Source organism: Scyliorhinus torazame, chromosome 12 (genome assembly GCF_047496885.1).
Source record: "Scyliorhinus torazame isolate Kashiwa2021f chromosome 12, sScyTor2.1, whole genome shotgun sequence".
NCBI lineage: Eukaryota > Metazoa > Chordata > Chondrichthyes > Carcharhiniformes > Scyliorhinidae > Scyliorhinus > Scyliorhinus torazame.
In genome coordinates this window covers 156,279,391-156,291,787 of record NC_092718.1, presented here as the reverse complement: position 1 = coordinate 156,291,787, position 12,397 = coordinate 156,279,391, and the positions used below count along the sequence as shown (strand labels likewise).

Below are 12,397 nucleotides of genomic sequence, written 5' to 3'. Positions count from 1 at the left end.
GTGAACGGGAGGTTTCCAGCCTCCTACGAGAGGTTCAGAAATACACTAACCACACATGACGGTGTGGTGTTAAAGGACACCCTTTATGTAGTTCCTGAGCAGGATAGGAACCAATTAATTTGTTTATTCCATGATGGTCATGGACACCAGGGAATCGATCCCACTACAGCCCACCTCAAACAGCTTTGTTGGTGGCCAAATCTCAAGGAAGATGTAAGTCATTACATTGAGAATTGCCTTATCTGTGCGCAGAACAACCCCGATCGATATGCCAAAAAGGCCCAACTCAGCCACACACGACCCGTTAACGGCCCCTGGACTAACCTCCAGATTGATTTTATAGGTCCATTGCCCCCTTGCAGGAATGGCTATAAATATGTTCTGGTGGTCATAGATACTTTTACAAAGTGGGTGGAAGCATTTCCAGCCCGCACCAACACCGCGAAAACCACAGCCAAGATCCTAACCCACCACATCTTTACAAGATGGGGACTCCCCCGCAGTATTGAATCGGACTAAGGTTCTCACTTTACGGGATGGGTCATGCAGAACGTTCTCACGATATTTGGCATCACCCAAAAATTCCACATTGCGTACCACCCAGAGTTGAGTGGTATAGTGGAGCGCATGAATCGGACCCTAAAAACTACCCTCAGAAAAATGGTCCAGCAGAACACCACCACTTGGGATTCTGTCCTCCCTTTTGCGCTGATGTTTTTGTGTAACACTGTTTCCACCTCCACAGGTTACACCCCACACACTCTTATGACCGGACGCCCCATGAAAGGGACAGAATACTTGTTAGGTTTAGACCTGACCAGCTCTGAAGTTACGGCCCTCACCCACGAGAAAGCCGTGGAGCAATTAGTTGCTAATGTAAAAACGGCTCAGTTAGCAGCCGCAGTTAAATTGGGCACCAAGAAGAAACAGAGCAAGGTCTGTTTTGATAAGGCAGTGCATGCAACGGAGTATGATATAGGACAGCAAGTGATGTTGTCTGTATATAACCCCAGCACATTCCTGTCTCCAGAATACTCGGGTCCGTACTCCATTACGGATAAAGTAAGCCCATCGGTATACAAAATAAAATACCCAAATGGTAAGACTGCGTGGTTTCATATAAACCAGTTGAAGGTTTATGGAGCACAGTCAAACCACGCCCACCACGTCATGCTTGACGCAGCAGACCACACCCCGCCCACAGCCAACGTAACCCGACCAACCCCCACTACGTCCAGCCCAGCCACAGACTCGACCTCGACTCCACCCCCAAAATCTACACTCCGCCCCGGAACGCCCACAGACTGCAGCAGCAGAGACAGCGACTGTGACTCGGACGATAGCCACAGCACGCCTCCCTACTATCCCCATACAACCGGACCCACACCCAGCGACTCCGATTTCGACTCCAGTGATCCCTTCATGATCACTTTTCTAAACAAATCCCACCTCCGACCACCGAACCACACGGACGACCCCGACTTTGTCCCCACACAACTCGACACAACTCATTGGCACCGCGACAATTCCTACAGACTCGTCCGCAATGACGAAAGCAACCCCAACTCACACCACGCAGCCCTTTCAGCCCTAATTCACTCCAGAGTTTGGCACCCGGGAGAAGAGGACGACCCCGATTCTGACTCCCAAGCCGCCAACCCCTTTGCGACCCTGTTCGCAACAGAGAACTGAGGTGTCCACATGATGTTTAAAGGAAACGCTTGTGAGAAGTGTTGTCCTTCCTGATGGAACCTGCAGGATGTTTTATGTTGTTCGTACGTTTCTTTTATGTTGTTTGTCCGACAGGAGAATTTTTCTCGCTGTCACACACCCATTCACCTGAAACTTCTGAGCTCTTGCCCTCAGAGACCCACTGCGGCCAGACGCTTGTTCAGCGGTACCAACTTGTCTACAGATACCTGGTCAACAGACCAGACGCTTGTTCAGTGGAACTAGCTTGTCTGCAGACACTTCAGCAGATGCCTGCTCACCAGACGCCCGATCGTAACTGCTCTTCTGATTCAAGGGTAGAATCACTATAGCAGCCCCACCACGATGACTACATTTTTGCCCGTTCTTGTCGGTTGCTCAGGCAGTGGAGAAACGGCGTGAGACCCGCCCTGCCTGGGGACACCCCCGTTGGTCAAACACGCTCGGGTAGGGGAGATACAGCATTGGTAGCCGTCTTACCTGGGGACTCCATCCAAATCTTACCCGTCGCGGCCCATACGCACCTCATTTGACATTTTCATTTCAAAAAGTTTTATTTTGTTTAGGCGACCTTTAGGTTGCTGCCATATACTATTTACATCCTGGAACATTTGGATGATAAATCTGCAATGGTCCGTCATTGGGAAGTGTACCGTGTCCTAAAATTTGTTTTGGAAAAAAAATAAGGGAGTCACACATAGTGACCAATTATAAGGGTATAATTGGCCCCAAAAAGGACAGACACACTAACACACCAGATATTAAACCAAGGTAGTTACAGATACTGTGCTTGTTTTCACAGAACTCCAGAGGCTCCAGGACCGGAGAAAACAAAAGAACACAAGAAGGAAAAGGAAAGAGGACAGCCAGGACAGCCATGAGGACTTCTTTCATCGTGCTCAACATCTTTTTTATGAACATTTGGTTGCGCGGGAACGCGGACCCCATTACTTCAAACCTCCCTGCCGTTAATGTTTCACTGCCCCGCAGTACCCAAAGCCCAGTCACCAGCGACACTGCATCTTCCTGGTGTGCCAGGTTCATAACCTGGTACTCCCTGCCCTACGTAATTGAAGCACTGTTAGCGTTGGCGATACTCTGCTGTGTAGTGCAGACTATGCGCCTCCGCAAATGGAGGAGAGCATACCGCGCTCGAACCCCGGTATATCGGATCCGATCCCCTATATTCGGTTATGACCAGACCCTAGACCCCCGCGACCTATAACACAATAATAAAGAACATGCACTTGCGTTTTTTCTGTAAATAAAAGATGTACAAAACTTTTCATGAACAAAAAATGTATGATCCTGAGCTTGACTGCCAAGCCAGGAAAGAGTATATTCAATGTTATGATTGTTGTTGTATGTTTTAGGAAGATAGGACAATGCAATGGTTAGTGAGTATAGTGTATTTAGGTAAAATTAGAGGTTCCAAGATTTTTTATTTTGTAAATGCATGCCCCTGCCTGACATAGCGCCCTTAGAATTGTTTAGGTAAAAGGTTTTTGTGCATCTCTAGGGTCAGAGCAGTGGCCATGTAGGAGGTGTCCCCCCCCGTCAGGGAACGGAAAGAACAAATTTATGTGATCCTTCACGCTTCGCGTTAGGATCACAAGGAGGGGATGTAGCCACGTGAAATGGCTGATTCCCAATTAATTTGGCCAAACCCCGATGTAAAATGGCGAACTGAAAAGGCTGATGGGAAAATCAGCCAACAGGGCACAAACGGACAGCTGCAGACAGAACGGTGTATTCGGCTCTGGGGAAGTCGGCCCAGACCGATACCTGCAACCATTAGCAGCACATCAACCCAGCCATCTGCAGTTTAATCGACAATCCCCGGGAACAATTGCTACAAATTAGCAATTGAAAGCCGATCCAGACCTCTCGGCGCCAGCAGTGGCTGAGACAAAGAAAGGTGAACGACCACCCCCCGATCAAGGAATCGCCCCATTATTGGAGCATATCGAACCCAGTGATTGGGACCAAGTCCAATCACTTGGGACCAGGGTCAAGGTCCGCCCTGAGAGGCGGGAAGCCCCTGGGAACTATAAGAATAGGGGCCAAGTTCAGATCGACCCTTCTTCTCCTACTCGCAACCTTCGAGACCCTTCGACGAAGAAACAAGTGTTTCTCCAGCGATCGCTACCAGACAGGTGTTCCAGACTATCGACTCATACCAGCCTTTTTGAATCCCGCAGGCCAGACCCAAATCGATAGACCATTCGTTTCCCTGACCTGGTGGGCCATCACCAAAGTTAAGTATTGGCCTTTAGTGGTTGGTAATAGTCTAGAAGCAGGATTATTGTGCAAGTATTTATTGCTGTATATAATAAATGATCGTTGATTTAACTTTTACTAAGAGGTGTGCTGCATTATTAACCATTACTTGAGCTTGAACCATGTGGCGGTATCGGAAAGATACCTGGCGACTCGTGAGCAAAGGTGACAGAATTAGAGCGAATAAAACTAAGGCTAATAAGAGCAACACTACACTACAAGGGTAACGACAATTCAAAAGTACCTCATGAAGTCGAAAGCACTTTGAGGCATTCTGAAGTTGTGATAGGTTCTAAAGTCTCTTCTTTTATTTTTCAGTCGTTTATTTGCTCCAATCACCAAGTTGGGGGCCTGCTATACCCTCCTTGCCTGCTCCTCACATCCTTCGCTGCATGTCTAACTTGGTGAAAAGCACAGGGCGGACCCATCTGGCAGCAAGTCCCAACAATACTATAACGGGAAAATCTTTATTCCTTTTATGTGCATAGCCGGACAAGCTGAAAGCTTACCCTCTCAGCGGCACGTCTCCTATCATCAATGCTGCAACGGTAGCACAGTGGTTAGCATTGTTGCTTCACAGTGCCAGGGTCCCAGGTTCGATTCCTGGCTGGGGTCACTGTCTGTGTGGAATCTGCACATTCTCCCTGTGTCTGCGGGGCTTTCCTCCGGGAGCTCCGGTTTCCTCCCACAAGTCCTGAAAGATGTGCTGTTAGGTAATTTGGACATTCTGAATTCTCCCTCTGTGTGCCCGAACAGGCGCCAGAGTGTGGCGACTAGGAGCTTTTCACAGTAGCTTCATTGCAGTGTAAATGTAAGCCTACTTGTGACAATAAAGATTTTTTAAAAAAATCTTTTAATTGCCAAAATTGCCAACAGAGCCATCAGCCCTTGCTTTGGAAATAGTTTGCTATCTCATTTGCAAGACAGTAGATGTGGCAGTGCAGCACTTTCTCAGTACCACAATGAAGTGTCATTCTAGATTATGTGCTCAGGTCCTCATGACCTTGAGTTGAGAGGACTGGCTACTGAGCCACAAACAACATAGCACACACACACTCTCAGGCATGGTCAAGGGCACTTTTAACCCAGAATGTTTCTTCCCATCAGGTATTTACAAACAGCATTAGTCCGTCTGCAGATTACAAAGTTTGTCTTGGGTGCGTGGTTCACCCGGGTAAAGGATTACCTTAACTTCCCCATGAGCAGAGGAGAACCACAGGTTCGAGTCCAAATGGCTGGAACCCCCAAGAGTGACCTTGTGGGTCAGAACAAAGGTCAATAATTGATGCTGACCCTCTGTTATCATGGCTGGGTCAAAGACCTGGACCTCCCAAACTAACAGCCACATGGCCTGCAGTTCACCACCACCTTCTCCTCACGGGCAACTAAGATTCACAATAAGTGTCAAACTTGCCTGAGGCGGGGCCCACACCCAAGAACATATACACCAAAACACTCACCTTTGTTAAGTGGGAATGGAAATGACAGTAATCAAAGGAAGTCCACTTATTGAGAAAGGAGGTACATTTTTATTTAGGAGGTACATTTTTATTTAGCTTACACTAGCAATTTTCCACACACAACCATTCTTTTTAAATTTGCAGCAAATGAGGGGGCTTCGCCCTCTAGCTGTTGATTAGCAATAAGCTGTGGAGGGTATTGAGCTCACCCTTTTAATATTCCTCTCGTTCTTCAGGCTGTTCATTGACAGCCTCCTGTGGGATGAATCCATCGTCGATGGAGTAGAGCACTTTCTCCACCTGTTGAATCAGTACACTGTCTTCCCGCTGATTCTCTTGACAGATCACCTCAATGTTCCTTAACTTTCCAAAGTAAAAGTCTCTTTCCTTCTCCAGCTCCACCAGGTCGGCCTTTAGGCTTTTCACCTGCTCGGCCAGTTCAGCGACGTGCATGTCCCCGTTTCCCGACATGCTGGACCGCTCCGTGGCACTCTTCTGCGCAGGGCCTGGCGCTGCCGCCGCGCCGCCACCTTTCGGGGCCGCCTTGGAGCGCAGCAGATAGGTGCCCGAGGACGACGAGCGCAGGGCCTTCTTGTCCAGGGCAGTGGTGCTGGCGCTGCACTGACCCGTGGCAGCACTCAGCGTGCTGAGCGTCTTCTTGGGCTTGTTGAAGAGCGGGTTGTGGGCGGTGGGTGCCGGGCCGGCCTCCTGTCCCTGACGGGCCGCCAGCGCATCGTAGGGCTTGCCGTCGTAGTTGGCGTCAAAGAACCGCCTGAACCACTGAAGGAACTCAAAGTTGTCCTGGAACTTGCCTTTCATCAGCTTGTCCACCGCGATGATCTTGTCCACCTCCATCTTCTTGAAGGCTGCCTGCAGCAGTTTGAAGTTCTGGATGTACTCGTGCTCCAGCCTGGCCAGAAATTTCACTTTCTTTAGGATGATGGAGCCGGGGAAGAGCATGTCCATGAACTGGCAGTAGGCCACACCCGAGCACAGCTGCTCAATCTTCGTGTAGTTCAACTGAAGCGAGTCATTGACCCAGGCCAACATGTTGTGTCGACTCAGATTGTCGCTCGTCGAAGACGTAAAGTAAACGTTGACAGCCATTGGATTTTAATTTTGTTTCCACACAACTTTTTTGCCTCCCCTCACGTTTTTTTTACCTCCCCCCTTGCTGTTTTTTTTTGTTTCTCTCCAAGTTGAGCTGCAGCTGACTCCTTACAGTGACCTAATCATTATGTCACAATAAGGGTAGTTAAATATGTTACTGAGTACTTACTGTCCCAGTATTGTTACAAATAGATCGTTTTAAAAAGACACTAATTGCATTCAACATCTTTCATATATGTCGTTTTAAATGGAGTCGGAGACCCCATGAAGCCTCTCAGGAATGTTAGCACACAAAATTTGACATCGCTGAGCCACACAAGGGGACATTTGGACCAGTGACCAAAACATTGGCAAATAGGTAGGAGCGTTATCAAAGTGAAGTAAAACCTGGCTGGTTGCCGTGGCATTATTGGACTTCCTATGAGGAATGATTAAAAAGACTGGACCTTTATTCTCTGGAATGAGAGGTGATCTCATTCAAACGTACATCTTACAGCGCTCAACAGGGTAGACGCAGGAAGGATGTTTCACGTGGCTTGGCGGGCGGTTTCTAGAACCGAGGGACGCAGTCTCAGAATAAAGGGCAGGCCATTTAGGACTGGGGTGAGGAGGAATTTCTGACTCAGTGGGTGGGGAACCTTTGGAATCAGTGCAGGCTCAGTCGTTGAGTATGTTTAAGACTGAGATTGATAGATCTCTACATGTTAAAAACTTCAAGAGATACGGGGATAGTGCAGAAAAATGGTGTTGAAATAGAATGATGGTCTCTTCGAATGGCAGGGTGGGCCCAAAAGCCTACTTCTTATGTCCTTATGTCACAGGTTGGATTGCATGTCTGTTGTGTTCTCTGAGTTCAGCTAAAAAGACAAGAGAAATGTTAGACTTGGCCTCGGTGTCTTTGGGTCTAGGAGGAGAAATGAACAAAGAGGGCTTTGCACTTCTAATTTCTATCTGGTTAACACTTGCTGCAACATAAGACCATAAGACATAGGAGCGGAAGTAAGGCCATTCGGCCCATCGAGTTCACTCCACCATTCAATCATGGCTGATTTCAACTCCATTTACCCACTCTCTCTCCATAGCCCTTAATTCCTCGAGAAATCAAGAATTTATCAACTTCCGTCTTAAAGACACTCAACGTCCCGGCCTCCACCGCCCTCTGTGGCAATGAATTCCACAGACCCACCACTCTCTGGCTGAAGAAATTTCTCCTCATCTCTGTTCTAAAGTGACTCCCTTTTATTCTAAGGCTGCGCCCCCGGGTCCTAGTCTCCCCTGTTAATGGAAACAACTTCCCTACATCCACCCTATCTAAGCCATTCATTATCTTGTAAGTTTCTATTAGATCTCCCCTCAACCTCCTAAACTCCAATGAATATAATCCCAGGATCCTCAGACGTTCATCGTATGTTAGGCCTACCATTCCTGGGATCATCCGTGTGAATTTCCGCTGGACCCGCTCCAGTGCCAGTATGTCCTTCCTGAGGTGTGGGGCCCAAAATTGCTCATGGTATTCTAAATGGGGCCTAACTAGTGCATTATAAAGCTTCAGAAGTACATCCCTGCTTTTATATTCCAAGCCTCTTGAGATAAATGACAACATTGCATTTGCTTTCTTAATTACGGACTCAACCTGCAAGTTTACCTTTAGAGAATCCTGGACTAGGACCCCTAAGTCCCTTTGCACTTCAGCATTATGAATTTTGTCACCGTTTAGAAAATAGTCCATGCCTCTGTTCTTTTTTCCAAAGTGCAAGACCTCGCACTTGCCCACGTTGAATTTCATCATCCATTTCTTGGACCATTCTTCTAAACTGTCTAAATCTTTCTGCAGCCGCCCCACCTCCTCAATACTACCTGCCCCTCCACCTATCTTTGTATCATCGGCAAACTTAGCCAGAATGCCCCAAGTCCCGTCATCTAGATCGTTAATATGTAAAGAGAACATCTGTGGCCCCAACACTGAACCCTGCGGGACACCACTCGTCACCGGTTGCCATTCCGAAAAATAACCTTTTATCCCAACTCTCTGCCTTCTGCCTGACAGCCAATCGTCAATCCATGTTAGTACCTTGCCTCGAATACCATGGGCCCTTATTTTACTCAGCAGTATCCCGTGAGGCACCTTATCAAAGGCCTTTTGGAAGTCAAGATAGATAACATCCATTGGCTCTCCTTGGTCTAACCTATTTGTTATCTCTTCAAAGAACTCTAACAGGTTTGTCAGGCACGACCTCCCCTTACTAAATCCATGCTGACTTGTCCTAATCCGACCCTGCACTTCCAAGAATTTAGAAATCTCATCCTTAACGATGGATCCTAGAATCTTACCAACAACCGAGGTTAGGCTACTTGGCCTATAATTTTCCATCTTTTTTCTTGTTCCCTTCTTGAGCAGGGGGGTCACAACAGCGATTTTCCAATCCTCTGGGACTTTCCCTGACTCCAGTGACTTTTGAAAGATCATAACTAACGCCTCCACTATTTCTTCAGCTATCTCCTTTAGAACTCTAGGATGTAGCCCACCTGGGCCCGGAGATTTATCAATTTTTAGACCTCTTAGTTTCTCTAGCACTTTCTCCTTTGTGATGGCTACCATATTCAACTCTGTCCCCTGACTCTCCTGAATTGTTGGGAAATTACTCATGTCTTCTACTGTGAAGACTGACACAAAGTACTTATTTAGTTCCTCAGCTATTTCCTTGTCCCCCATCACTAGATTACCAGCGTCATTTTGGAGCGGCCCAATGTCTACTTTTGCCTCCCGTTTGTTTTTAATTTATTTAAAGAAACTTTTACTATCATTCCTAATGTTACTGGCTAGCCTACCTTCATATTTGATCCTCTCTTTCCTTATTTCTCTCTTTGTTATCCTCTGTTTGTTTTTGTAGCCTTCCCAATCTTCTGACTTCCCACTACTCTTTGCCACATTATAGGCTTTCTCTTTTGCTTTGATGCATTACCTGACTTCCTTTGTCAGCCATGGCTGCCTAATCCCCCCTCTGATAACCTTTCTATTCTTTGGGATGAACCTCTGTACTGTGTCCTCAATTACTCCCAGAAACTCCTGCCATTGCTGTTCTACTGTCTTTCCCACTAGGCTCTGCTCCCAGTCGATTTTCGTCAGTTCCTCCCTCACGCCCCTGTAGTTACCTATATTTAACTGTAACACCTTTACATCTGACTCTACCTTCTTTCTTTCAAATTGCAGACTGAATTCTACCATATTATGATCACTGCCTCCTAAGTGTTCCCTTACTTTAAGATCTTTTGTCAAGTCTGGCTCATTACATAACACTAAGTACAGAATGGCCTGTTCTCTCGTGGGCTCCATCACAAGCTGTTCCAAAAAGCCCTCCTGTCACATTCAATGAATTCCCTTTCTTTGGGTCCACTGGCAACATTATTTACCCAGTCCACCTGCATATTGAAGTCCCTCATGATCACTGTGACCTTGCCTTTCTGACATGCACTTTCTATTTTGTGGTGCATTTTGTGCCCCTGGTCCTGACCACTGTTAGAAGGCCTGTACATAACTCCCATTATGTTTTTTTTTGCCTTTGTGGTTCCTCAACTCTACCTACACAGACTCCACATCATCTGACCCTATGTTGTTTAGTGCTATTGATTTAATTTCATTCCTAATTAACAAGGCAACCCCGCCCCCTCTGCCCACCTCTCTGTCTTTTCGATAGGTTGTGAATCCCTGGATGTTTAAATGCCAGTCCTGAACCCCCTGCAACCACGTCTCTGTGATGCCTACCACATCATACCTGCCAGTCACAATCTGGGCCACAAGCTCATCTACCTTGTTCCGTACACTGCGCGCATTTAAATATAGCACCTTTAATTCTCTATTGACCGTTCCTTTTTGTTTTCTTCGTATGGTGGACCTTGGTTTACTGAGCCTTTCCATACACTGTCATATTTTGTGAGATGGGGACTATCGCAACCTCTCCTGAGTTCTGCCTTTTCGTGCTTTTTTGTATTCCTAAGCAGCTACGCTTCCCACTGATTACTTCACCTCTTGGTTCCCTGACTTTCCCTTCCCCCCCAATCTCTAGTTTAAAGTCCTATTGACCACCCTATTTACTCTTTTCGCCAGAACACTGGTCCCAGCTCGGTTCAGGTGGAGACCATCCCAACGGTATAGGTCCCCCCGTCCCAAAACTGATGCCAGTGTCCCATGAAAAGGAACCCCTCTTTCCCACACCACTCTTTCAGCCACGTGTTAACTTCCCTTATTTTATGCCAATTTGCACATGGCTCGGGCAGTAATCCGGAGATTATGACCCTTGAGGACCTGTTTTTTAATTTGAATCCTAGCTCTTTATAATCTCTAAACAGGTCCTCTTTCCTAGACTTGCCTATGTTGTTGGTACCGACATGGACCACAACAACTGGATCCTCCCCCTCCCACTCCAGTATCCTTTCAAGCCGGTCAGAGATGTCCCGCACCCTAGCACCGGGCAGGCAACATACCATGCGGGACTCTTTATCCTGCTCACAAAGGATACTATCTATCCCCCTGATAATAGAATCCCCTACAACTTGCCTATTTACTCCTTCTCCGTGAATGGCCTGCTGAACCATGGTGCCTTGGTCAGCTGACTCATCCTTCCTGCAGCCCTGTTCGCCATCCACACAGGGAGCAAGTGCCTCATACCTGTTGAACAGGGTCAAGGGCTGAGGCTCCTGAGAGATTGTGGCCAACCAGTCTTCCAGCAACACAGTGCCATGCCCATGGAGAGGGGCCCTGCAAAGGGGGCCCTGCGCTTGGTACCTTTTGGCAGGAGATCGGGGCCTCGGAGAGGGGGATGGGCTAGGGGCTGGTGAAGGGACTTGAAAGGGCACGGTGAGATACAATCAGGTTAATGGGTCCTTGGTGTGTGGGAGGAGGGCCCGAGCGCTCGGGTGGGAGACAGACAGGCACCAAGGGCAGGGGTCAGCGTAACTAGTGTAGCTCAGGGGGCCCCAGGAAGAGTAGGAGGAGGGGCGGGCTAGGGCCAAGCGTAGGGCTGGCCTGGCAGGTCAGGTCTCGGGAGGTTGGGGGATTTAATGGGGCAAGGGGGGGTGTCTAGGGATCCCCCGGGGGAGAAGGACGCTTGCAGACTCTCCGGGAACAGCGCAGGAAACCAATAGCAGCGGCACCCAAGGGAGGGGGGGGGGGGGGGGGGGCGGGGAGGGTTAGAGCCACGTTAGTTTAGTTGAACACATGGGGCATGGGAAACAGAGTTGACAGGGGAATGCTTTATTAACATGTTTATTCTTTCCCACTGTTTGTTTTCACTATGTTAAGGCTCTTTGCATCGGGCCTGTTTACTCTCTGGAAATGTTACAAATTTGATTTAAATTAAAAATTTCAAAAAAAGCTAGCATTTTCTGGTGACAGACTAGTGACCTGTATCAGGAAAAACTCGCTATGGAAACAGACAAAGGAGAATTGGAATTACTGAGACTAGCTTTCCATTGCAGATTTTATTAATTGAATATATACTCTACCAACTGCTATTTTGGGATTTGAACCCATCTTCCCTGGGAATCGGCCTGGGCATCTGGCTTACTAGTCCTGGGACATTACCACTACACCACCATCTTGCTGTTGGGGAAGTGTAATCTGGATGATTGCATGCCGCTTACTGAGCCTGCCTGAGCTTCCTTTCATCGAAGGGTTCTGTGACAGGTCAGACATCTTTCCCAATTTTCCACTCTGCACAGTTTTCCCAGATGATATTAATGGAAAAAGTTGAGAAAGGTGAACTTCTAGTCGAACATCTTTTAGAGACGTACGCTTCAGCAGGTGATGTGCTCAACCAATCAATGGAAATGATCTTTGG

The 12,397-nt window shown here is 47.6% G+C and overlaps 1 pseudogene; it reads right to left on the bottom strand.

Moving 5' to 3' along the window:
- Positions 1–5,496: 5,496 nt before the first annotated feature.
- LOC140387246 (microtubule-associated protein RP/EB family member 1 pseudogene) lies at positions 5,497–6,626 on the bottom strand (annotated as a pseudogene).
- Positions 6,627–12,397: the final 5,771 nt, after the last annotated feature.